The sequence below is a fragment of the Notolepis coatsorum genome, assembly GCF_963971535.1.
Source record: "Notolepis coatsorum genome assembly, chromosome: 11".
Taxonomy (NCBI): domain Eukaryota; kingdom Metazoa; phylum Chordata; class Actinopteri; order Aulopiformes; family Paralepididae; genus Notolepis; species Notolepis coatsorum.
Window position 1 is genome coordinate 19,329,741 of NC_140175.1, and position 25,059 is coordinate 19,354,799.

General features: G+C 43.1%; 1 protein-coding gene across 1 annotated transcript in view; it reads right to left on the reverse strand.

Annotated features, from left to right (window-relative positions):
- Positions 1–24,451: 24,451 nt before the first annotated feature.
- The window catches only part of col5a1 (procollagen, type V, alpha 1), an 89,550-nt gene continuing 88,942 nt past the window's right edge, over positions 24,452–25,059 (reverse strand). The window contains 1 exon segment of the mRNA XM_084325180.1: positions 24,452–25,059. This exon segment is cut by the window's right edge and continues 2,483 nt beyond it. The gene's annotated coding sequence lies outside the window, so the exon portion shown is untranslated.

Sequence of the window (25,059 nt, forward strand, 5' to 3'; positions counted from 1 at the left end):
TCTGCAATCTGTTAATAAAGTTTTCAATCAATCAGTCAGCTAGCACAGCTAGCATTTAACGTTCGAAATTGCCGTCATTGCCTAGTGATATAATGTAAATATTAAAGTAGCAGATATGTAAATGATATATCGCAACAGTGATCAATGCACATTGTATTAATAAGTACCAAAAATTGCTGTAACAGTAGTAGCAGAGCCGTATAATTAGTTCTGCCGTTCTGTACCGTTGAAATCAAGTTGACAGGAAGCCAAATTGGAACTACAGGTAGCTCCGTGAACCACGTGATATCCTGTCGGCGAGATCAAAGCGTGTCGCAACTCTCAATTATACGGCTCTGGTGCTGATCAACTACTGACTATCAGTGGCGTTGTTAGCCCTGGGCTAACAACGATGTTTTTCTCCTAGCCCCGGATCTAAAAAAAAAAAAGAAAAAAAAAATTGTTTACATTTTTTTTTTTACTTTTTTTTTATTTTTTTTATGTCAGCATCCCCATTGTCTTTGCTGAATGTTTGTTAGTGTTTGGTATTTTTTGTTGGTTTTTAGTACTTTTAAACATTTTTAGTACGTAGTTTTCATTTGATCCTATAATTTTTCATTCACCGATGTGTGGACTTTTTTTTTTGTGTCCTGAAAGGCGCCTTATAAATCAAATGCATTATTATTATTATTATTATTATTATTATTATTATTATTATTATTATTATTATTATTATTATTATTATTATTATTATTATTATTATTATTATTATTATTATTATTATTATTATTATTATTATTATTATTATTATTATTATTATTATTATTATTATTATTATTATTATTATTATTATTATTATTATTATTATTATTATTATTATTATTATTATTATTATTATTATTATCATCATCCAGGAGGGAAAAGACACTTTGGATAGTAGGGACTGCATCTCTGCCTGTCCTGACCAGGAAACACTTTGCAACTGTGATCTCCTCTGGCAATAGTTGGATATTGTAATGTGTGGCGAGGGGTTGCAGCAATTCCACTGAGAGAAACTGGTCTGAGGCTGGATAACATGCCTGTATGCCTCTCATAAGTTGTTATCCAACTCATGAGAACCTGCTCTCAAGCTCTGGATAGAACAGTCTCTGTCTCAGCTGATCTCCTGAGCTGAGGTCTGAGCTTGTGCCACAAGATGCCATTACATATGGCCTTTGTCCTGTCATACATGTCCACTGCCATCTCTGAGGTGCGATAACCTTTGAGTGTGTCCTGCACTGTGCTTTTAAATAGTACAGATAGGTATTGAAGATGTGCACTTTAACGCAGCAGCACCTGGAGCCTCCATACCCATGTCCAGTGTCCACTGACAAAGACATGCTCATGATACTGTGATAAACTATAATAAGCTTTAATCGAACCCTGGTTCATTTCCTCGGATAGTCCGGTTGGTTTGGGGTGGTGTGAAAGCTCATTCACTCTTGCAAGTGAACCCTGCATTTGAGATGTGAATGCAAAGCGGACCAAAGGCAGGAAAATACCCAAAAATCGAATATCTTTTTTATGAGACTTTTTTTTTCCATTGCTTAAGCATGATTTTTAAAACGGGGCCCGGTGTTTCAAAACACACAATTAGCACAACCACACACACAATTATCAGAACACCTCAGATCCTTTGCTAAATTAAACACTTGTCAAAACCATACACTAATTTAAAAAAACTACATTTTGTTACTATATGAAACACACGTTTTATATGACTTAATTCTGTTTGAACCAGTTACTCACACTGCTGTGCTTAACCTAAAACACATTTAGCTATTCTACTTCTCAGTGATTAGAGTACTGTAAGTGAAGTACGCAGAGAATGTGCAAATATACAATAAATTCACCAAACACTTCACAAGACCAATGCTGTAGACTGATGAAAATATTATTTATTTATCTACATATACCCAAATCAATGATGCAGACTGCTGGAAAAAAAACATTTTCTCTCCATATACCCAAATCAATGATGCAGACTGATGAAAATATAAATTTTCTCGCCATATAACCAAATCAGTCAACATTTCAACATGGAGAATCACAACAAAACATGTCCCAGTTTTCATGCTACTATGTGCATAACACTGTAAGCTCAGCAAATATCAGACAAACATAAAATACTGTATCCAGTAGGCCTACAGGTTAAAATTACAGTAAAACAAAAACAATTTTGAAAAAATTTAAATAGAGTACAGAAAATACTAGACATTATCTCTTTGCCTAGCTGGATCTGGCAAGATACTTTTTTGCTCTGTGTATTGTTTTGCAAAAAGTGTGAGGCTGACATTGTGCTTATAGAGGTGCAAATCTGGGCCTATGTTTTGCTCCTTGAGTGTAATGTTTTGATAATTGTGTAATACTTTTGATTTGAGTGTTTATGCAATTGAAGAAAACTGTAAAGACTAGAGATTAACTGTTTATTTCTTTTGTACATAGGCTGTGCATATGTTTGTTTGTTTGTTTATTTGCTTATGTGTATGATTCTTAACTGTTTTTATTTTGTTATTGGTGTATATGTGTGTATGTATGTACAGTATATGTATATATATATATGTGTATATATGTATATTTGTACTCCTGTTGGGGCCTCTTGGACCAGATCAATGTTTTATCTGGCTAAATAAAGGTTAAATAAATAAATAAGAAACTGATGATTTGGTCCTGTTAACTTTGAATTTTCTATGGGGACTGCCCAGATCCCTCTCATGGACATGGACCTCACTTTGAGAACCTCTTAATGATTCTAGTTCTTCAGTATTCATCTCTAATTAACTAAAATTGCGTATTACTGTGTTTAAAAAAACCCCCCTCCACCCCCCTGGGCTGAAGCCCCCAATGTTTTCTAACCCTAAAAACGCCCCTGCTGACTATCACTGACTACCAGCCCAATCAGGGTTCAATCAGCAGCAGCTGTCTGGTGCCTCAGCATACTGCTTCTAACAAGAGAGATCAGTTTGAAGAACATTTTCCATGCAAGGTTAATTTACCTTAGCTGGACTTATGTTCACAACCCGGATAGGCAGCCGTTTTTTTACCTAAATGATTAAGACCAACTAGCTAAAACATGGCTGAAGTAAAAAATGTATGAATGAATGGAAAAAAACCTTTGAGTATCAATAAAGGGAAAAAGAAGGTAATTCGATCTGGTTATTTGAGTGAAACCCATGCAGTTAACCCTTTGGGTGAACATACAATATCCTTCTCAAGTTGGGGACAGTGGCACAAGTTCAAAAACATACAACTTGACAGAAACATTGAAGGTTTTCCCCGTGGAACGTCTCAGTCCTACATTAAAGGGTAACGACAACCTCTTTTATAACATTTGGCACCCTTTCCCTGCTTATCTCCCTGCCGGTCTTGTTGGCACAACTGCGGAAAGGCCGTCCGCGATTGGTTTTCACAATTAGGTAATAGACACAGTTTCTCTTTTCTTTGACACAGTACTAATGTATATAAAAAGGTACGTAATTCACATGCAACCCATGTAATGAGTTGCAACTAGGGATGTCCGATATTATCAGCCTACCGATATTATCGGCCGATATTGGCATTAAAATGTAATATCGGAAATTATCGGTATTAGTTAAAAAAAAATATATATATATATATATATATATATATTATTTTTTTACATTTATTTAACCTTTATTTACCCAGGCAAGCAAGTAAGAACAAATTCTTATTTTATTTATTGTCAAAAGTATGCATAATGTTGTGTTAATTCCACGACAAGAGATATGTAATGTTAATTACCTGAAATGATTCCGTTTTTTGGGGGGGGGAAACCCTGCATATATCGGTATCGGTTGATATCGGTATTGGAAATTAAGAGTTGGACAATATCGGTATATCGGATATCGGTAAAAAAGCCAATATCGAACATCCCTAGTTGCAACCCATGTATTAGTTATTTATTATTGTATTGCAATTTGGCAATATATGTGTTTATTTATAAAATATGATTACAACAATTGATCTGTATTTTGAGTTTTGTCTAGAAAAACAATGTCTATTTCAGAAGTAATACTGTATAATGTGTAGCTTGGAACAGAGCAGTGTTTCTCTCAGAGCTCCCCTCCCTCTGGCACCAGCCACCAGCTCCACTACATGTTTAATCAGAGGAAGACTCTGACCTACAGTAGTCAAGTGAGGTGTTGACGTTTAGACAACAATGATGAATCACTGCCATTGGCTCTGACCTCAGAGACGAGACATAAACACACTCGTAATTTCATCTTTCCCACTTTATATATATTTATATATATATATTTTGGCAGGATGGGATGCAGCAGAGACAGCTGGTCTCAGATTAGTACGGAATCAAGGTCAAGAAGCAAGAAGGAACTTAAAAGCTTCAGAAGTCAAAGGGAGGGTTGTCTCGTCATCATACGGGAGCAGAGCTGCCAGATGTAGAGGTCAGAGGTTTGGACCAAAGGTTAGAAATGATAGAAGAAGGTGCGGCTAGGTGGTGTAGTGGGCAAGGCGCTCGCCACCAAAGCAGGAGACGCTGGGTTCGAGCCCAGTTCTCGGCGTTGCTACCAGCTTGGCTGGTCGTTCATACTAACACAATTCGCAGTGTTAGGGGTGGGAAAGCTGGTGGGTGGGTCCTGGTCGTTGTAAACAGCAACTCCTACAGTTCGGTCGCGGCGCCTGCTCAGCGAGGAAAGGATCTAAGGGGGGTAGTGTGATCCTTCCACACGTTACACCCTCTCAGTGAGAGTCCGCGCTGCCAGGTGAAAAGAAGCGGTGTCGGAGGAAGCATGTGATAGCCTCCACTCTCCCAGACCGACCGTAGGGGGTAGGTGCGCAGCGACCAGGAAGGGGATTGGGAATTGGCATAACGACTAACATTGGGATGGGAGAAAAATGGAGGAAAAAGGAGGGAGGAAAATATTAAAAAAAAGAAATAAAAAATGTATAGAAGAAATGCACTAGGCCTGTCCCCGACTAAGGATTTGTATAGTCGACTTTGATTGGACAAAATGTGCTGTTAGTCGACTGGCAGTACCCATCAACACGCACACACACACACACACACACACTAATACTCATCAACACGCACACACACACTAATACTCATCAACACACACACACACTAATACTCATCAACACGCACACACTAATATCCATCAACAACATGCACACACACACACACACTAATACTCATCAACACGCACACATACACACACACACACACACTAATACTCATTAACGCACACACACACTAATACTCATCAACACACACACACACACACATAATAATACTCATCAACACGCACACACACACACATACACACACACTAATAATACTCATCAACACGCACACACTAATATCCATCAACAACATGCACACACACACACACACACTAATACTCATCAACACGCACACATACACACACACACACTAATACTCATTAACGCACACACACACTAATACTCATCAACACACACACACACACACATAATAATACTCATCAACACGCACACACACACACATACACACACACTAATAATACTCATCAACACGCACACACACACACTAATACCCATCAGCACACACACACACACACTAATAGGCCTAGTCATCAACACGCACACACAGACACACTAATACCAATCAACACACACACACACACACACACACACACACACACACACACACACACACACACACACACACACACACACAAATACCTATCAACACACGCACACACAATCCACAAAACCTCCACTGTGCAAAGGGGGATGACAAATCAACTGAATGGCTGTGAGGATGACACAGAGAATGACACGTCCGCCATAGCGAATGTGGTCGAGGCGAGTCCAGTCCGAGGAGACAGGGAGGTGTTTCAGGGGCAGTGAGGTCAACAGTGCCCCCTGTGGACAATGTAACCCTACTGTACGTCTCATCTCTACCCCAGACGTGGTGAGGTGGCCTTACTGTACGCACAGATATCTGGGTCATTATTCCTGAACAGCTGAGGACAGCACTAACTGTGGATATTAACACACAGTATACCTTTATCTTGCTCTTATGCATTTATGTATGTCAGGTTTTCTTTTTTTATCTAGTCTTTATTATTTTGTTTGTCATTTTATCTCTTTTATAACCCTCTTTTAGTTCCCTAATCTTGTATATTTTACGATCAATGTATTATCACTGATCTCGTTTCTTATTTAAAATGCCTTCTTTTAGATTGTTTGTAAAGTGTGTTGCATAGCAACTGTATTAGATAAACACAGCTATATAAATAAAGGTGTATTGGTTTATTGGTTGGTGTATTCATTCATTGATTACTGTAATGCCCTGTACGTGGGCGTCAGTCAGGCCTCCCTCTCTCGTTTGCAGTTGGTGCAAAACGCCGCTGCCCGTCTGCTGACGGGAACACGAAAGCGGGAGCACATTTCCCCTGTGCTGGCTGCCCTCCACTGGCTTCCTGTGCATTTTAGGATTGATTTTAAGGTTTTACTGTTTGTTTTTAAATGTTTGAACGGCTTGGCACCGGGTTACCTCTCAGACCTGCTGGAACCCTATGTTCCTCCAAGGTCCCTCAGGTCCTCTGACCAGCTCCTCTTAACCGCTCCAAACTCCAGGCTGAAGCTTAGGGGGGACCGTGCTTTTGCTGTGGCAGCCCCAAAGCTCTGGAATGAGCTGCCACTGCATGTTAGGCAGGCCCCCACTCTGCAGGTGTTTAAATCATGCCTCAAAACACACTTATTTGCTCTGGCTTTTGTTTTTTAAACCGTTTTTGAGAGACTGGCCTTTTTTATGTGACACATTGTACTGTTTTATTATGTGCTTTTATAAAAAATTTATGTTTTATGTTTTATCCTATGTTTGTGGACTTGTACAGCACTTTGGTCAACTTTGTTGTTTTAAATGTGCTATATAAATAAAGTGGATTGGATTGGATTGGATTGATTTAAGTTCAAGTTCAAGATTTGTTTTATTTGTCACATATAAGGTGCATTACAGTGAAATGCTTGGTTCAGTATGAGCCCCCTGAGATTGTGCTTCATGCAGTAAAACAAAAGTAAAAGAATAAAGGCCAAATACAATATACAACTACAGTAAAGTGCAACGACTCTAATAGCAGATAAGAGCTCTGCTGATTCTGCATGCAGAGCCGCCGACACCATGCAATATTCAGCTAAGTGCACAAACAAACCCAAATGGTTTTATCGCCTGATTCCTCTGTTCTTCCACCCAGGGGATGAATCAATGGCTGAATCACATTGACATTAATATTAATACCAGTATTGATATCTTGTTTTCCCTTGCGTCACTGCACCTGGCTGAGAAAGCACGCGCGCGCGCACGCTGAAAGCTATTTCTAAAATCTCATATCTATCAGGATCCAGGGACGTGCCGGTATGTTGCTGATTTATTTGTATAGATTTGTAGATGATACAAAGGATGTGGAAAACCAAGGACCGGCACACATATGAAACTGTTATCTTCAAACCGTTATCTAAACTCGAAAGGCAACTGAGGTTTTTCTCATTTACAGTCACGTCGAGTGTACATACAGAAATAAGCACACACAAAAAAAACATATGAAATCACACAGCATATAAAATCACAACAACAAGACAACAAGACGAGGCAAAAAGCAAGGATAACAAATCAATTAAAACACGTATACAACTTGATCGACAAAGGTTGGAGTTCAAGGTTTTAAACTCTGCAACAGACGGGAGAATCTCAAGCTGTAAGGACTGTTGGAGTTCATGCCATGAGCTAGAGGGGCATCATAACAAAATGCAGATTTACCCTGTTCAGAGCAAACTCAGGGGACCTTAAGGACCAGCCAGTCAGTAGAACGGGTTCCATAGGTTCCAAAATTCCATTCCAGGGGCTTGTAAATAAGGGCCTAAACAGCATTTGTTGTGCCTCTGTGTCAGAGAGGATCAACCAACCTTCTCATAAAGGACACAGTGATGAGTGTCTTGAAATAATAATCATTAATAACAGTGGCGGCTGGTGAAAAGTATTCTAGGTGGGGCGCTGCCATATTCAATCAGTTTCAGTAACTACAGAACAGTATATATTGAGGATGTGAGACAAACTTTTTTGCCGGTAGAACATCACGTAAGAATTGGAAGTGTGTCGCGCTTAACCCTTCTAGAAGCTTTGTGGTCCGGGCTTGAACTTTCCATAAACGTGTCCATATAAATCCATTTTGTTAGATCCAACCCTGTCTGAATGTATCTTGTGATTATTATCAATTTCCGACGACGACAACAACTATTAACGTTTGGTATTTCCTGGTGGACGTGATTCGGGACGTGATGTCACACGAATGCCACGCTCAGCCAATAGAGTGAATAGATCATTCGACAATGACTCTGCTTGGAGCGCTAGAAAAAGCGCCCTTCATGCATCATATTTGAAGACGCTGATTGGCTAAATTTAGTTGCTATAGGTGCATTTATGTTGCCCTGTGCATTTTTCAATTGGCTGCGATGTGCAGTGACGCCCAGTCAGTGGGGCGATATTTCTAGCACCCCAGATGAGAGAGGGGATGAACAGGACGCACACACAATTGTTACGATGGTGCCGCTTTGCTGGCATGATGTGGTGGAACTCAGTTTGCAGTGTAGAACGGAGAGATATACAGGATACAGGAGACGGCGTAGTGGTGAATAATACGGCTTTTACTTGAAACAGAAAACAACAAACACGACTGACAACAACGGTAACAATTAAACAATGAACCAGCAAGTGACTGCTGGCCCACAACACCTAATATACAAACACTAATTAGAGACAGAGGGTAATTACAAACAGGACACAGGTGTGGTAGACAGAAACAACAGAACACAGAGCACACTGGGAAAAACAATAACAATTGAACAAACTGAGACCAACAAGACTAAAACATATTTACAAAACACAGACAGGGGAACACAAGTCTAACAAAGTGGAGACAACAACGACAACACAGACAATAAACATAATAAACATAAATGGCACTAAATAATATTAATCAGGTGAGTGAGCTGATGCCAGATCTGCCAGATCTGGATCAGCCCACCGGTTGGCAATGTTGTATTATGAAGGGGTGTATAGAAGGGGAGTTGAGACGGTCCGACACCTGGATCAGTCGAACCGGGAGAAGGGTTGCCGTCCGGTCCCGCAGGACCGGGGGAACCGTTACACACAATGATTTATATTTTATATTTTGTAGTAATTATTATTTATTTAAAAAAAAATTATTATATCTTTAGCGGTCGAAATCTACTATTATAGAAAAAGCCAAAACCCCTTTCCACCAGGGGAGGAGGGGGGGGGGGGGGGGGGGGGGGGGGGCGCTGCCCTAGGGCCCTCTATGGACCAGCCGCCACTGATTAATAATCAATACCGGCTACAACATGACAAGATGCACAACATGATCCACTGTAACAACCACAAACCATGACCCCCTGTTAGATAATGACTCTATTATAGATGGGGACCAGCATGGTCTCTACAGCCTTTGGCTGCATTTGTCTTAAGGCTATCGATGTTGCGGTGAGACTGCTGTTGTTCATGTGAAATGACCTGCCAATGATAACACTGTCAGGAATGACACCTTTTCACAGCTCCTCTCCCCAAGTCATTAAGGACTCGCCGTTCCTCAGCCACCCGGTCTAATGTATTCACCAGCCTGCACACAGATGGATGCACGCCATCTGCCAGACGGGAAGGAGAGGAGAGGGGAGGAGTGGAGAGGAGAGGAGAGGAGAGGAGAGGAGAGGAGAGGAGAGGAGAGGAGAGGAGAGGAGAGGAGAGGAGAGGAGAGGAGAGGAGAGGAGAGGAGAGGAGAGGAGAGGAGAGGAGAGGGGATGGGAGGAAGAGAAGAGAAGAGAGAGGAGAGGGGGGAGGAGAGGAGAGGAGGAGAGGGAAGAGTGGAGAGGAAAAGGTAGGTGAGGAGAGAGGAGAGGAGAGAGGAGAGGAGAGGAAAGGGGTAGAGAGGAGAGAGGATATGAAGGAAGGAGATGGAAGAGCGGAGAAGAAAAAGTAGGTGAGAAGAGGAGAAGGGAGGAGATGAGAGGAGATAAGATGAGAGGAGGTGAGATGAGGGGAGAGGAGAGGAGGTGAGATGAGAGGAGAGGAAATGAGAGGGGACGAGAGGAAAAAAGAAGAGAGGATAGGAGGGGAGAAGAGAGGATAGGAGGGGAGAAGAGAGGTCAGGTGTGGAAAGGAGAGGAGAGGATATGAGATAGTTGGGAGAAGAGATGAGAGGGTAACAGAGGAAAATTCGGCGAGAGAACTGGAGAAACCGAATGAGAAATGGTGAAGTATCCCAGGGAATGAGGATTAAATACACTGGCTGTCCAGCTGGAAATTGGTTGTTGATAGCCGACACAATCACATACACAGTCACAGATCGAATCTGAGTTGAACAATATTGTTCTCTGTCTGTTCATCGACCTAGCGAGTTCTCCAAATGTCAAGCCCTACAAGTCCGTCTCTCTCTCCCTCTTACTCTGTCAATGTCTCTCTCTCTCTATGAGTCCGCCTCTCTCTCCCTCTTACTCCGTCAATGTCTCTCTCTCTACGAGTCCGCCTCTCTCTCCCTCTTACTCCGTCAATGTCTCTCTCTCTACGAGTCCGCCTCTCTCTCCCTCTTACTCCGTCAATGTCTCTCTCTCTATGAGTCCGCCTCTCTCTCCCTCTTACTCTGTCAATGTCTCTCTCTCTCTCTCTCTCTCTCTCTCTCTCTCTCTCTCTCTCTCTCTCTCTCTCTCTCTCTCTCTCTCTCTCTCTATGAGTCAGTTTCTCTCTCCCTCTTACTCTGTCAATGTCTCTCTCTCCACGAGTCCGCCTCTCTCTCCCTCTTAGTCCATCAATGTCTCTCTCTCTCCACAAGTCCGCCTCTCTCTCCCTCTTACTCTGTCAATGTCTCTCTCTCTCTACGAGTCCGCCTCTCTCTCCCTCTTAGTCCGTCAATGTCTCTCTCTCTATGTGTCCACCTCTCTCTCCCTCTTATGCTGTCAATGTCTCTCTCTCTATGAGTCCGCCTCTCTCTCCCCCTTACTTTGTCAATGTCTCTCTCTCTACGAGTCTGCCTCTTTCTCCCTCTTACTGCGTCAATGTCTCTCGCTCTATGAGTCTGCCTCTCTCTCCCTCTTACTCCATCAATGTATCTCTCTCTATGAGTCCACCTCTCTCTCCCTCTTACTCTGTCAATGTCTCTCTCTCTCTCTCTACGAGTCAGTTTCTCTCTCCCTCTTACTCCGTCAATGTCTCTCTCTCTATGAGACCGCCTCTCTCTCCCTCTTACTCTGTCAATTTCTGTCTCTCTCTACGAGTCAGTTTCTCTCTCCCTCTTACTCCATCAATGTCTCTCTCTCTACGAGTTTGCCTCTCTTTCCCTCTTACTCCGTCAATGTCTCTCTCTCTACGAGTTTGCCTCTCTCTCCCTCTTACTCCGTCAATGTCTCTCTCTCTCTATGAGTCTGCCTCTCTCTCCCTCTTACTCTGTCAATGTCTCTCTCTCTCTCTCTCTCTCTCTACGAGTCCGCCTCTCTCTCCCTCCTACTCTGTCAATGTCTCTCTCTCTATGAGTCTGCCTCTCTCTCTCTCTCTTACTCCGTCAATGTCTCTCTCTCTACGAGTCCGCCTCTCTCTCCATCTTACTCTGTCAATGTCTCTCTCTCTACAAGTCCGCCTCTCTCTCCATCTTACTCTGTCAATGTCTCAAATTCAAATTCAAATAGGCTTTATTGGCATGAAATATTAACATACTTATTGCCAAAGCAAGTTCAACATACAAACAATAACATATATATTAAGCAATAAAATATCATAATATTAGCAATAACAGTAAGGACAATCAACAAGAAACATATTAATTTACAAAATAGTCACTCGATCGGGTAGTCATTTTTCAAGTGTGGCCACTCAGATACATTTACAGGGCTTGTTCTCTTATTTTGTGACAACCGTCTACATATTTTGCAGCTAATGCTGTACACTGACTTTTCTCCCCACACATGTATAGCAGCTTTTGGTGATCAGGGAGATGGATAAACTGTGCATCAATTTTGTTTATTTTATCAAAGAGGACTTCTCTTAGATCCTTGTATTTCTCACAGTATAGCAGGAAGTGAGGTTCTGTCTCAATGTCCCCCTGATGGCAAAGTGAACACAGCCTAGCCTCTCTGGGCAGCCAGTTTTGCCTGTGACGGCCTGTTTCTATGGCTAGACTATGTCCACTCAGTCTGTACCGTGTCAATGTTTTTCTTAATTTTATCTCATTCACAGTGGTCAGGTATTCTGCCACCGTGTACTCTCTGTTTAGGGTCAAATAGAATTCTAATTTACTTTGAGATTTGGTTGATTTGTTCCAATATTCTATATAATTTTCTTTTTGTTTTGAGATTATTTGGTTGGGCCAGATTTCTTGGTATCTGTCCTGAAGCGTTTGTGGGCAGAGATTTCTGACTAGAGCTGGCAGAGGGGACTCTTATCTGGGTTCATCTCTCTCTCTATGAGTCAGTTTCTCTCTCCCTCTTACTCCATCAATGTCTCTCTCCCTATGTGTCCGCCTATCTCTCCCTCTTACTCCATCAACATCTCTCTCCCTACGAGTCGGCCTGTCTCTGTCTTACTCCATCAGTGTCTCTCTCCCTACGTGTCTGCCTCTCTCTCCCTCTTACTCCATCAACATCTCTCTCCCTAGGAGTCGGCCTGTCTCTCCCTCTTACTCCGTCAATGTCTCTCTCTCTATACGAGTCCGCCTCTCTCTCCCTCTTACTCCGTCAGTGTCTCTCTCTCTACAAGTCGGCCTCTCTCTCCCTCTTACTCCGTCAATGTCTCTCTCTCTCTACGAGTCCGCCTCTCTCTCCCTCTTACTCTGTCAATGTCTCTCTCTCTCTCTACGAGTCCGCCTCTCTCTCCCTCTTACTCTGTCAATGTCTCTCTCTCTCTCTACGAGTCCGCCTCTCTCTCCCGCTCCCCCTTACTCTCTCTATGTCTCTCTCTCATTATCTCCACGAGGCACATCATGTGCCAGCAGGAGATTATGCTTTTGGTCAGTCTGTCAGTCTTTCTGTCTTTCTCACCCACCACAGCGGCCAATCAGCCTAATGTTTGCAGTGCACACTGAAAATAGCCTAATGTTTGCAGTGCACACTGAAAATAGCCTAATGTTTGCAGTGCACACTGAAAATAGCCTGATGTTTGTAGTGCACACTGAATATAGCCTGATGTTTGCCGTGCTCTCGTATTTCTCATACATCGGGCGACGCCAACTATTTCATTTGAATAGAGTTTTCTTTTGAATGATCGTTTTGCGGAGGCCTGTGCAGGCGAGGTGAGGTTACTCCCGATAAATATCAAGTGGTGAGTTAGCTGAATGGTGACAGTGATGCTCACAGGGTGAGAGACCTGAGCTCAAGACCAGGATGACGTAATCATATTGAAAAACGATCTAGACATCACGTTGACAGAACATCATGTGAGAGACGGCCGGGACATCGGTTGGATGTTTGCTTTGGAACCATATTCACGCTGAGTCTGGACGTCGAGGGAAGACATCTTAACTACGGACATACAACGTGAAGATGCTTGTTGGATTCAACAGTTCAAACATAGATTTGATTCGATTTAAATGTATTGTCATTATACAGCACAAGTACAGTACAACAAAAAGAGGTTTGGCATCCAACCAGAGTGCAAATGTAGCAGTAAAGTGCAATAGTAATATACAATGTACAGGTGATTAAACTGGGTATAAAATAAATAAATTACTACTACTGAGTGTAGTGCTAATCAGATGTATGTACATAGTTGTAGTATTAATGTGTACAGTGATATATAGGTCTACAAACATAGACCATACGGGATGGGAACAGCTAGCGTAGCTGGCGAAGGAGCGCCACCTTGACGGACATCTCTGCTCTACTGAGCACAGCTTTCTAAACTCTCTATTTCTCTCTGTGTGTCCGGACTGCAATATGACTCTGCCAACAAGAGCTGAGAGGGTCAAGATAACATGGCCGCAGAGCCATATCAGCATCCACTATAGAGTCATTTGTGGGATGCTGTGGGGATTGTCTGGGCATCCGCCCAGGTAGAAATCTCTCGGTTTAAAAGGTTAACTGGGCCCCTCTTCATTCCCCCCCCCCCCCCCTGCTCTAAAGTGGCTGAGCTGTTAAGTGATTAATGATAGCTTTGCCTTTGTTTTGTTTTTTATTCGACACAAGCACTTAAACTTTAGCACCGCTCGGCTGATGGATGGCGACGGCCGCTCGCGTCGACAACTCTCAGTCTCCGCGCCGCGCTTTAAACGCGGTAGAGGCGGCGGCGGTGGGCATGCATGGGTCGGGGGACAAGGGGGACAACGCTTAAACGTTGGGGGACGGGCAGAGAAAGGTGACTGAGGGAGTTGTTCTGAAGTCTGTGAAAACACCAGACCTGGACTCACCTGTAAGACAAATCAAATCATCTAGGGGCGGCTTCATGGTGCAACAACATTGACATTTAGTCATTTTACTGATGCTTTTATCCAAAGCCACTTACAAGTTGTGTACAACAAGTCAGCAGGAAGGGCACAACTCTGGCAGCTAAGGGTCAGTAAGATTGCTTGTCAAACAGTGTCGAACTTGAGTGCTACAGACTTGAGTGCATGGTAGTAAAGACATAATAATAGCATAGTAGGTATTAATATAGGCACGGTCGATTCCTAAGTAGCAGAGTGCATACTAGTAAAAGACAGCACGAAGGTTAGTATTATTTATTTATTAAAACATTTTCCTTCTTCATTTTAGATTTGTGACGAAGAGGTGTGTTTTTTATTAGTCGACGGCGGGAAATTGGACGGCTTTCTTCGGCTGTCCGGCTTCTCTTTTATCACAACCCGGAGCCTGAATAGAGTGTTGGGGGGGGGGGGGGGGGGGGTTGCGCCCTTTTCTACTCAGGTGAGATCAGCTGACCAAAAACAACGTCAGGGTACAGAGAATAAAATTAAAACAATTAAGATGCAAGAGGTGCCCAAGGCTGAAAAGGTATTTCAATTCAAGAAACACAATCGGCGACTATACATCTGTCTCTTATGTGAATAAACCAGCCAGATTTATTTCCTTTTCACTGGAAACAAACAACAAAGTAGAAGACTCAGTCCTCCTCTGGGTCTGGACGTAGTAATTAGCGCTGGTAATCTGTCCTTGGCATATGTTCTCTGTTCCAGACAGCATTACTCGCCCCTCTCTCTCCCTCTCTCTCTCTCTCTCTCTCTCTCTATCTACAGGAGACTGGTGAAGTGTGGGGGAGAGGCCAGGGGCTTCAAAGCTGATACTCTACCATCCTGAAATAGAAACATAGAGAGTGGCTAACTGTACGTGAGCTGGAGAAAAATAAATAAATACATACAAAAAAAAATACCATATGTTCTTCCTCCTGGCAGTCAAATGAGATGATCTTAATTAAATCAAGCGCTGAGTTTCACGTGCGTGGGGGCAAACCCACTTCAGCCGAGGATGGTTGGAACTGGAAGATGTGCTTTTCGTTTGCCATCGTGATTTATCCGGTGGTTGCCTTGCCAAGGACAAATAGCACTGTGTGTGGAAGATATCAACTCCGTATCGCTGGCAGGACTCACGTGCGTTGACGTATTCGTGTAGTGTGCAACATATTGTATTTTGTCGGCGTGTCAAGAAACCTTTGATCTAGAACGTTTAATCCTCCCAGTAGGATTGTTTTTCAAATCAGGAGCCATGTGAGCATTTTGCCAGTGGGGACGTGATGGTTTTTTTTCTCCTGAGGAACGGGGGATTTAAAGCGTATCAAAGATGCCTTGTGTTCATCATGACAACAACGGGGGGAGAGAGAGAGAGAGAGAGAGAGAGAGAGAGAGAGAGAGAGAGAGAGAGAGAGAGAGAGAGAGAGAGAGAGAGAGAGAGAGAGAGAGAGAGAGAGAGAGACAGAGAGACAGAGAGATGTGGATGGGAAAAGCGTAATTCATTCTGTGCATGCTAATGATATCAGCTGACACTCATTTGAATGCGGTTCTAAATATGACCCAAACTCATGTGTAATTCACCTGCATTTCTGCACAGGAAAACATCAACGGCTGTGTGTAGTACATTTACACATCAAACATATATCTCTCTCTCTCTCTCTCTCTCTCTCTCTCTCTCTCTCTCTCTCTCTCTCTCTCTCGCTCAGCCCTCCTTCCTCACCCCCCTCTCTTTCCTCCTCCACTTTCCTTCAAATTTTCTCCCTTCTCGCATAGCGTGTTTTATCTCCTCTCCTTTGACACATAATTTCCACTTGTCTCCTCCTCTTCTCTTCTCTTCTTTCCTCTCCTCCTCTCTCCTCCTCATCCCTTATTTCCTCTCCTCCTCTCTCCCCCTCATCCCTTCTTTCCTCTCCTCCTCTCTCCCCATCATCCCTTCTTTCCTCTCCTCCTCTCCTTCTTTCCTCTTCTCCTATCTCATCATTGTCCCTTCTTTCCTCTCCTCCTCATCCCTTCTTTCCTCTCCTCTCCTCTTCTCTCCTCCTCATCCCTTCTTTCCTCTTCTCTCCTCCTCTCCTTTCATCTTCTCTCCTCCTCGGCCCTTCTTTCCTCTCCTCTTCTCTCCTCCTCATCTCTTCTCTCCTCCTCGTCCCTTCTTTCCTCTCCTCTCCTCTCCTCCTCATCTCTCCTCTTCTCCCCCCCTTCTTTCCTCTCCTCCTCTGCTCCTCCAGTAACGAGGCCCATGCAGCCTTGAAAGACAAATGGCTCAGAGGGACTGATCCGTCTAATACTCGCAGCATGCTAAACAATGTACCGGGGGAGAATAAATATGTCACACGCCACACACACACACACACACACACACACACACACACACGTGTGTCCTCCATTTAGAGATGAATAACTGCGCAGGGGGAAATTTATGTGTTAAATTTGCATACTACGGGTGGCTCAATTTCAAACCAAGGTTTCCCCCATTTACAGCCACGTCGAGTGCACATGCAAAGATACAGTAAGCAAATAAAATCACACAACATGATATCAAATCACAACAATAAGACAACAAGACGAGGCAAAAAGCAAGGATAACTAAATTGGAGATAAACTCTGCAACAGGGGGGGAGAATCTCGAGCTTTAAGTAGCGTTGGAGTTCATTCCATGAGCTATAAGCAGGGGTTCTCAAACTTTTTTATACCACAACCCCATTTTATTTAGGATTTTTTTCTGGGGACCCCACACTAAATGTATTGCGTCATTTCAACGTGGAATTAACGAATATCAAAATAAAAGCACACGTTGTTGAACTTGATCATGCATAATTATTAGAACATTTTATTACAGAGGCGGCTGAGTGGCACAGTGGGCAAGGCGCTCGCCACTAACGCAGGAGCATCAAGCCCAGCTCTCGGCGTTGCTGCCGGCTTGGCCGGCCGTCATACTAACACAATTGGCAAGTGTTAGAGGGTGGAAAAGCCGGTGGGTGGGGATTGGACGTTGTGGACAGCAACTCCTACAGGTCGGTTGGGTGACGCCGGTGCGGCGGAAACAGGAAGTATCGGGGGCAGCGTGAGCCTTCCACGCGTTACTCCTCGCCACTGAGAGTTCGAGCTGCTGCGGTGAAAAGATGCGACAGGCTGCCTCCTCGTGTACCGGAGGGGACACGTGATGCAAGGCTTCTATCCTCACTACAGCCGACCAGTGGGCGGCATAGTCTAGCAATGTTCAGGACAGGGGAGGGAAGAATGGGAAATACGAAATTGGGATGGGAGAAAAATAGAAAATGGGGAGAAAAAGTGGATACAAAAAAAATTATTGTATTACAGCACTATGTTATCAATACACATTTATAAAACGAGGCATATATTAGCCAACATATGTTGCCAGCATTTTTTTTTTTTTACTTGTCAATGCGCGACTCCACCTACCCCGCGACCCCACTTTGGGTCGCGACCCGTAGTTTGAGAACCACTGAGCTAGAGGCATCATAGCGGAAAAACACAGATTTATCCGGCAATAATGGCAGATTTCCTCCATGAAGCCGCGGTGATGTCAGGCGGGTCATGTGAGGAGTCCACAAGGCAACCCACCCAGGCTGTAACGTGGATGCCTTCTAGCCACGACCCTCCTGTGCTGGTAACTCTTGCCCTCTCTATAGTTTGAGCATGGACCACACATATTCTGGCATTACGAACGTTGCACTTCTCACATGACCCCCCCTGACCTCACGGCAGCTACTGTAAGTGGACATCTAGAGGCGTGTAACACACACTCACACATGTGCACACACACACTCACCTGCACACGTGTTGAACCTCCCCTCCCCCATCCCCCGTGCTGCTACGGCGCCCGCATTTCCCCAAGGGGATCAATAAAGGAATATCTTATCTTATCTTATCTACACTCGCACACACAGTCCTGACAGTGGTAAATGGACTGCGTTTATAATTCAAAGCACTTTACAACTTGTGCCTCACATTCGCTCATTCGCACGCAGACGGCGGAGGCGACCGTGCAAAGTGCCAACCCACTCGTCGAGAGCGATCAGAGGAGCGTCTCGCTCCAGGAACCGAACCGGGAAAATATTATCACCAGATCTACCCCCTGAGCCACTGTCGCTCTGGCTGTAATGCCTTCTGAAAGGAACACACCCTAACCATAGAAGAGTGACATCTTGCACCAGCGAGGCCCTCATCATCTCTCTCAAGCGGTATCGGAAAGGAAACGTCTGGTATGAATATCTTAATAATGTGATGCTCCTGGCGTTCCAACATGCTCTCTCTCTCCCCTCCTCTCTCCATCTCGCCCGTCTGATTCATATGTAAATGGGTCAGTAGCACAGGGGCCTGACTGAATGAATGGGCTCTGTTGCCCGACAATCCACAGGCTCGAAGCAATTACACGTTTTTTGGTGCGGGAGCCCCCATTTCCTCTCATTGCCTCGCCTGGCACTTGAACCTCCAGACCCCCCCCCCCCCCCCCCCCCCACCCCCACTGACCCCCCCCCCACCCCACACTCATTCCAGACTGCATATTAATTATGTGACGCCTCGACACGGTATTGAGTATTGAAAGGTGCTGTGAGGAGCGCGGAGAATCCTCGAGGAGAAGTGAGAAGCTACTAGCGTGTGAGGAAAAAGGGCGGTGGCAGACATTGAACGTTTGGGAATAGGATTTACCGCAGAGGATACAGTTGGCTACCAGTGGAATATCCTAAGCCTATTTTAAAAGATAAGCACTGTGTAGAGAGATGAGAGGAGGGGAGAGGCGCTAAAGGGAACTATGCTCGATTTCAGAAAGGTATACGTCGTGTCACTCCTCTGGTCTAAGACAGTACAACATAATTAGTGAAAATTAGCAACTCTCTCCCAAATCCAACAAGTAGAGTGAATCCATCCATTATAACGTCCGGAGGAGGAGAGGAAAGAAGGGACGAGGAGGAGATAAGAGAAGAGGAAAGAAGGGGAGAGGAGGAGATGAAAGAAGGGATGAGGAAGAGAGAGGAGGAGAGGAAAGAAGGGACGAGGAGGAGATGGGAGAAGAGGAAAGAAGGGGAGAGGAGGAGAGGAAAGAAGGGACGAGGAGGAGATAGGAGAAGAGGAAAGAAGGGGAGAGGAGGAGAGGAAAGAAGGGATGAGGAAGAGATAGGAGGAGAGGAAAGAAGGGGAGAGGAGGAGATAGGAGAAGAGGAAAGAAAGGGAGAGGAGGAGAGGAAAGAAGAGAAGAGGAGGAGAGAGGAGGAGACAAGACAAATTATGTGTCAAAGGAGAGGAGGTAAAACACACTATGCGAGAAGGGAGAAGATTAGAAGGAAAGTGGAGGAGGAAAGAGAGGGGGGTGAGGAAGGAGGGCTGAGCGAGAGAGAGAGAGAGAGAGAGAGAGAGAGAGAGAGAGAGAGAGAGAGAGAGAGAGAGAAATGTTTGATGTGTAAATGTACTACACACAGCCATTGATTTTCATAGATGACACTGAGAGACGCAGGAGAATGTTCTGAGTTCATAGGTACATGACTGAATGAATGAATGAATGGAGGAATGAATGAATGAATGAATGAATGAATGAATGAATGAATGAATGAATGAATGAATGAATGAATGAATGAATGAATGAATGAATGAATGAATGAATGAATGAATGAATGAAAACTTTATTTAACAGATTGCAGAATGGGTACAATACAGTACGGCTCAATACACACAATTGTTAAGGGGATGCAGACCAGAGAAAGACTTTCATGTTGTTTCCATCAGGGTCCCCCATTTTCAATTAATATTGACATTTATGACATACTCAACATACATGACATTTATGGCATAGGGACATACAGGTATTTAGTACTGATACATTTGTGACATATACGGTATTAAAATATACAGTACTGTTACCCATAGATCCTGACAGAGTATATACATATGATGGGGAGGGGACTGTACATTAGGAGGGGGTGGGTGGGTGGGAGAGAAATATACATAATTATGGTGGTGAGGAGACTGTACATTTGGAGGGGATGGGTGGGTGGGAGAGAAATATACATACGGTGGTGAGGAGACTGTCTATTAGGAGGGGGTGGGGGTGGGGGGTTTGGACATTTACTGTGGCCAGTTTAGAATTGCAGCCTCCCGTAGGTACAGAACACTACTAGAATAAAGCTTGTTTGAATATAAAAAAAAAATCTAATGCTCTGCGGGTCCACAAAGTCAGTCTCCTGTTCGTTCGTCAACGGAGCCGCTCCAGACTTTATACCTGATGATGACATCACAAGTTTGATTCTTAACTTCTCTAGTGTCTGGCTTTATGAGAGAGTAGCTCATGTTCACAAATATCGATTGAACTGTCTGAGGCCATGAAAATAATATATTGGATTTGATTGGTTTCCATTTGAGTGTGTGTTCCCCTTTCGATTTCAGATTCCACCTCTGCTCTCCCAGAATGCCACAGTGAGGGGAGAGAGCCACGTACCGTGATGCCTACTTCCTCTCTGTAAACAATGCATGAAATATTGATGCTGGAACGTGGTATCATGCACAGCACTCTGCGAGTCTGTTCTGCGTGCACTCCCCTCCTAATGAGAGCCTATACCGCTGGCAAGCATATTCCTTCCACCACCCGTTTGATCAAAGCTATGGGTTTGCAAACGGTGAGCGTTTAGGGGTTGGGGGGGGGGGGTGCGCATGGGGATACTGATTTATTTACAGCCTCCCAAGATCATGATCATGCTGCGACATATTGTGGAAGAAAAGTTACATTTAGATTTGATTATATTAGATTCAAATGTATTGTCATCATACAGTACAGTACAACGAAAATAAGTTTGGCATCCAACCAGAGTGCAAATGTAACAGTAAAGTGCAATAGTAATAAACAATGTAGCCCTACAGGTGATTAAACTGGTTATAAAATATATAAATTAGTACTACTGAGTAATAGTGCTAATCAGATGTATGTACAGAGTTGTAGTATTAATATACAGTGATACAGGTATAAAGACACTATGGGAGTAAGTCAAACTGGCCAGCAGCGTAACTAGTAAGAGTAGGTAAGTTCAGATATAGTATCTACAGGTATGTACAAATTATTATATGCAGTTATGGATGTCAGATGTGGATGGATATATATATACGGTAAGAATAAATACATAAATAAATATATATATATATACGGTATACAATATTAATGTACATGAGTTATCATACAGAGTTATATGGGTTATATGCAGGTGTATAAGTAGGTACTGTATATAGAAGGATTGTATGCAGGTATATTCAGACAGATATATAATCAGACAGTAAATATAAATGTATATATATATGGTATATACAGCACTATTGTACATGCTAGAATACAGAGTTATTTTCCTTTCGTAGTAAGTAAGGAATATATTTCATACAATCATTTCATTCATCCCCTAAACGTTTTTTTTGGGGGGGCCATACAACAATTATTTTGGGGGGGGGGGGGAGAATGGGGATGGTTGTCACACGTTTTACTCTAGTGTGAATTGCTCATTATCAAAACATCTTTCAATAGTCATTCCTACATTAAATTGAAGCGTAAGATGTTGGCTTGAAATGTGTATCCCTCTCATTTGCCAACATATTGTAACAAAGAGTTAATCACCTATCAAAGACACTCTGACACATGGTGACAGCCAACCCCATCACAGGGATGGTTGTCACACACTATGGGGTTGGTTGTCACTATGTTTTTTAATGGGAAACATCTTAAAAAGAAGACAAGAAGGAAGAACTCAATTTGAAAGTTAAATTTGACAAGTTGACAAATACATAACTTAATGCCTCTTAACATGAACATAAACAGGAAAAACATCTTTAGGCCTGAGTTACAGTGATGGCAAATGTAGGGTCTGGGCACTCAAACTAAGCAGAGCTTGTGTGCCAACTGGTTGGCACATCCAACACTTCTCCCATACCTCCCCTGAACGGCTGTTGGAGAACGTTTCCTTACAAACCAAACAAAAAACAATCATCTTCATCTGATGAAGACTCCTGTCTCTTTCTTTTCTGTTTCTTCTTCTTGCTGGCTGCCTTTTCCAGCTGGGGTGGAGTACACTGGGATGTACTAGGCTTGGCAGATGGTCTACGCTGGGATGTACTAGGCTTGGCAGATGGTCTAAGCTGGGATATACTAGGCTCAGTAGGTAGTCTAGGCAGGGATATACTAGGCTTGGTAGGTGGGCTGGGGTGCATTGGGCTCTGCTCAGTCTGTCCTCAGCTCATCCATCACCTCCAAGTTGGTGAAGAAACGGTCCATGTTGTGATCATTAAAGCACTGTCATGTACAGTGCTTATCACCTGTGACAACCAACCCCAAAGAAAATGTGATGACCAACCCCAACAGTGGAATGTCTTGCTAGTATCAAGGCTAACAACCATCTAAAAATGTGTTAGTTAGCCAACAACAATCTAAACTATAGCTTTCCCTTCACACTTTTTAAGAGTAACAATTGTTTCATTATAAACCAATTGTGTAAAAGCCTAGAAGTAAAATACTGAGGAGCTGAATATTTACAATGCTGCATAAAAACACAAAAAGTCCTCTCACCTAAAGTGCAGCTGTCTTACTCCAAAGAAGACTATATGTAGGTGAGCTCTGATCCCAATTCTGGACATTTCCATACCAAAATATGGGAGAAAGCGCCTTTTGGTAGCGAAATATAATGAATGTGACAACCTACCCGTGTGACAACCATCCCCGTTCTCCCCTACAGCCCTACCTCAAGAGGGCAGTAGAGACTAAATGAGCTTGATGTGACGACTGATGGTTTTATGGCGTTAATATATATAGGTGGTTACAGTATATCCGTTCAAAGATACCCAGGCCTGGAGCACAGGAGGCCACATCCCAGTCAGGAGTCAAGAGCAGCCGGTTGGCACTTCCGCATCAGGGATGGACTGAGCTGTGGGGATAAAACTGTCAAACATTGTATTAAAACCTGTCGTGGTTTAATTGAGATCGACCTTACCTGATGTGTGTTGCTCTCAGACATCCAATCCAATCGAGCCCAGCTCTCGGCGTTGCTACCAGCTTGGCTGGTCGTTCATGCTAATACAATTGGCAGTATTAGGGGGTAGGAAGCTGGTGGGTGGGAATCTGGCGTTGTGGACAGCGACGCCTACAGGTCAGGAATCTGCGCTTGCTCAGAGGGGCAGGACTTGGTGGAGATAGCGTGCCCTCCCACGCGTTACACTTCACCAATGAGAGTCCTCGCTGCCAAGTGAAAAAAGCGTCACTGGCTTGACGGCGCACGTCTCGGAGGAAGCGTGCGTTAGACATCAGGACACCCTTGTACCGACTCGTGGGAGAACATGCGTACAACAACCAGGTAGGGGAGGGGGGGGAATTGGCACAACGACTAAATTGGGACGGGGAGAAAATCAGAGAAAAATTGGAGAAAGAGAAGGTAAAAAAAAAAAAATACATCCAATCCAATCAAATCCAATCCTCAAAAAAGCTAAAAGAAATCCTGCAGAAATTCCATCCTAAATACACACACACACACATCCGAAAACATATCAACGTCAACACACACAAGACTGAAATATGTAGCTGACACCAACTTGAGAAATTAGGATGATCAAAGAGCTCAGATCTAGCAAATGTGTAAACAAAAATAGTATAATAGGTAAAAACGACATGAATGCAACTCTAAAACCTTCTCACAATGATCCGGTCGTCCGGCGTGCATGTAAAGAGGGGGGCTCTTACACTTAACACTATGGTCTTCATTTAACATTTTTTATTTGTTTTAAATAATACAATAAATATACTACAATTTCTTAACATTTTGGCATCGGAAGAGAGTTACAATGTCATCATTCTCTCTCCACTTCACAATGACGTTGACATGACCTTCCGTTCACCCTCTGGCATTGAAAACGGATGCATTCCGAGGATAAAAGTTGGAGATCATGTCATTCTAAAAAATACACTAGAGAAAAAAACGTTACAATTTCATGCATAGGTTTTAGGATAGGTTTTAATGCTTCAAAGACATACAAGAGTGGGGTGGCCACAGTAAACTTGAATTTATTGACATAAAAACCAATATATCTTCTATCCTCTCTTACACAGGTTTGACAAGACTGCAAAAAACAAACAAACAAGACAGACAAACGTAAAACTACAAAACAAAACAAAAACAAGACAGATCTTTATCGGCAGCATCACTGCTGGTTTTGGAAATTTACAAAATAGTTTTGTCCTTTTATTGAGAGCAAAGTGTTAAATTTGGCGTACTGCATCACAATGAAAAATAAAAAACCGAAGATCTACAAGAATATTGACTTATCTTAACAGAAACGGTTCAAGTCACATATCTAAAAAGTAAATACAAAAAAAAATAAAGAGAGAGAGACAAACGAACGAAAAAAAATAAAGGAACAAACAAACAATATAAAGCTACGTAAGAATGGGCGGGAAACGTTCTGTGGTTGATGCTGTAGTGGTCAAAAGCAGAGTGCATAGTTTGTACAAACAGGATAACTACTGTTAGGGCAAACAAAATAGTTATTTCGAAGACCCAAACAATTAAAAAAAAACAAGCTTTTTAACCTGGGTCATTTGGTT